This window comes from Leptonychotes weddellii, chromosome 8, assembly GCF_054177405.1.
Source record: "Leptonychotes weddellii isolate Sample4059 chromosome 8, ASM5417740v2, whole genome shotgun sequence".
Taxonomy (NCBI): domain Eukaryota; kingdom Metazoa; phylum Chordata; class Mammalia; order Carnivora; family Phocidae; genus Leptonychotes; species Leptonychotes weddellii.
In genome coordinates, this window is record NC_138376.1 from 4,353,817 (window position 1) to 4,357,399 (window position 3,583).

Here is a 3,583-nt window from a genome sequence, read left to right on the forward strand (position 1 = left end):
ATAACACCCAGTGCTCCATGCAGAATGTGCCCTCCTCAATACCCACCACCAGGCTAACCCATCCTCCCACCCCCCTCCCCTCTAGAACCCTCAGTTTGTTTTTCAGAGTCCATCGTCTCTCATGGTTCGTCTACCCCTCCGATTTCCCCCGCTTCATTCTTCCCCTCCCGCTACCTTCTTCTTCTTCTTTTTTTTTTTTCTTAACATATATTGCATTATTTGTTTCAGAGGTACAGATCTGAGATTCAACAACAACCAATTTTTAGAAGCCTACTATGTGTCAGGCACTCTAGGTATATATATATATATAAACATGAGCTAGATCTGTTCGTGCCTTTCCATCGTTTCCAGTCTGAACCACTATAAGCAAAAGGATGATGGAAAGAAGGAGTCAGAAACGAACACAAAGTTTCTGGCTTGGGCAGCTGGGTGAATAGTGGTGCTATTTACAGAAATCGGGCATAGAGGGAAGAAGGTAAAAATGAGTTGAGTTTGGAACATCTTTTCTTTAAAGTGCCTGCTGAGTGGCTAAGGATAAATGTACAACAGGGAGCTGGAGCTCAGACTGGAATGATCAATTTGGGCATCATCACTATCCAGGTATTTGATTAACCAAGGAGTTGGCAAACCACAGCCAGGGAACCAAAGCCAGATCACAGCCTATTTTTGTATGGCCCTCAGCACTACTCCCTTGTGCTAACACTGTGAACCACAGAGGCTAAGAGGACCCCCCTCAGTCCCAGTTCCTCCTGCTTGCAGTGCCTGCCCTTTGACCAATGGCCACCCAACCCCCTCTGGCCGCATCCCCTGTGTCCCGCATGCTCCTGCTGGCTCACCAGGTCCCACCCATTGGGACTGGAGAAAGTCCCCAGCTGAAGGCAGGAACCCCAAATGCAAAGGGCAAACAGGACCACAGAGGGGCAAGCTTTGCCTCTTTTGTCACAAAACCTAAATCATTCACTATTTGGCCCTCAAAAGAAAAAAAAAAAAAGTTGCCAATCCCATGTTTAAACTGAACTGTGAACAAACATAATCTCAGCTGATTCAGAAGTTTTATTTTTTTTTAAGATTTTATTTATTTATTTGAGGGAGAAAGAGAGGGAGGACACAATCAGGGGGAGTGTCAGAGGGAGAGGGAGAAGCAGGTTCCCCGCTGAGCAGGGAGCCCGATGCGGGGCTCCATCCCAGGACGCTGGGATCCTGACCTGAGCCAAAGGCAGACAAACACTTAACCGACTGAGCCACCCAGGCGTCCCTATTCAGAAGTTTTAAATTGGAAATACTGACAACTGAACACATGCATTACATTCCACAGAAGTTCTTGACTCCCTCCTCCTTTCCCTTTTAGTCTGGAGAAAGAAAAATAAAAGCTAATTTCTCAGCATGACCGAATCCCTTGAAGATACTGTAAGATAACCTGTTTTCAATTTCTCGTACTTTGGGTTGAACTTCCCTTAGAAATTCATCAAGTGCTCATTGCTTTCCATTCGAGTGAGTTTTGAAATCCCCGTGAGCCTATCAATTCACTTGTGAAAGAAGGAAATTGAGGCACTGTGCCTTTGGCAATGAAACAACAATTTTAAAAAGTTAAAAACCAACTGGTTATGTCTCTGGTTATTTGGTTTCTATGATTCCAGACACCCAGTACAGCCAGTAAACTGTTTTGAACATCAGAAGAGCTAAGTCACGCAGACCAAGAAGTGAGAGTCTGAGAAGCTTGTGGGAGGGAATTAAATGCTATTAGAAGCAAATGGAACCTAATTTGACGGTATAGGCAAGTGTGGCGTGGTCTTTTGAAAACATTTCCAAATACAGGAATCAAATTTGATCCTTTAAGTCCTCCTTCTCTTTAGGATGGATGTTTATTCAAAGCACAGATGGGGAGGAAAATCAGAAAAAGGCTTTAGTCGACCCACATAAAACAGCATATTTGAGTGTGGGCATGAAGGGAGAGCAGTTTGGGAAAGATTCTCATTTGTTTGATGTGTGAGATAGACTTGGGAAGTGGCACGGCACTGGCTTTATGTAATCTCTCCTAAGGAGGGGTTCCGGAAGGCTATTAGAAAAAGAAATCTCCCTTAGTAAGCCCATACTTCTCTGCTCTCACGTCCATGGTATTTTCCAGTATAATAAAAGTGGGGGATTTCCAGGACCGGCGTTCCTGGGTTACTATAGACAGGAAGAACAGTTACGAATGCACATAAACTGCCATCGACAGATGGAGCTTTTTTAGGGTTTGAACATTTTCAATACATTTTCTTTGGATGAGGTCATGCCCGTGTATAAGTATACACACTTCCAGGTGGTAAAGACCAAAATGGAAATCTGCAGAGCACACTGCACGGAGAACAGGTTTCTTGCTGACGGCACTGTGACCTCCCTACCTAATCCCAGAGGTCTCCCCAGTCTCACAAGAAAATGGTTTCTCAGGAGATGCCCGCCCATTTTCACTGCATGTCAGGAAAACCTGGCTATAAACAAGTATTTAAATCTGAGTGTAAGCTTTGATGGCTACTGAAAGTAAATTGAGCTTTTGAACCCGATGAGGTGTGCCCCTTTGAAATTTTGGCATCAATCTGGAGCCCAACACAAATAAGAAACAACAGGGGGGAAGACTCTGGATGGGGAATCATAATGGAAAGGAATTGCCCGCTGGTTGGTAACATTTCCATATGGACACAAGCAGCAAGACCACAAAAGATCAAAGAGCAACCCGAAGAAGAAGGGAGTGTTCGGCCTCATAACTGTGCATGTGTGTGAACACACAGCCTTCTGTAAGGATGATGGCAGAAATATGTTTTTGCAAGTGGGGTTCGGATACGCCAACTAATGGGGGTGCCTGACTGAGCCTCAATATGTAAAAATCTACTCTTCTTTTGTAAAAGATGCTACTGATAGATGGTATCTCAAATTTGTAGTAACACCTGACAGATATTGCTTTTTTAAAAAACACTGTGAAGTTTAATGGATTTCATTCTATTTTTTTTTTATTTATTTATTTGTCAGAAAGAGAAAGCACAAGCAGGAGCATGGGCAGGCAGAGCGAGAGGGAGAAGCAGGCTCCCCCGCTAAGCAGGGAGCCTGATTCGGGACTTGATCCAAGGACCCTGGGATCAGGACCTGAGCCAAAGGCAGACATTTAACCGACTGAGCCACCCAAGGATCCCAATAGCTTTCATTCTAAAGCAAGAAAAGTGAATTAAGAAAACAGATTTTTTTTAAGGGAGACTATGAAAAATGACCACTAAAAGTAGAACCAACATCCATGTTCACAAGAGGGACCTTCGCAGAGTTTCACAGGGGTGCAGATAAAACTTGAAGGGTGAACATCGAGTGCAAACAAGAATAGCCAGTGCTTGAGTTTCAATGTCTTTGCACCTAAATTTCACAAGATTCTCAGGAGAGACTTTCTTTCTGGTCAAGCCCTATCAACCCATCTTGTGGCCAAAGCTCAAGACAAAAGAATTTCGCCCACCCTCACACTGAGTCCAAGCAGAGGTGGGAATGAACTTATCATTATCCCAAACTTTAAGTATTAGTGCCAGATACAAGATTTGGTTTGTTTTTTTTTTTACTACTGTCT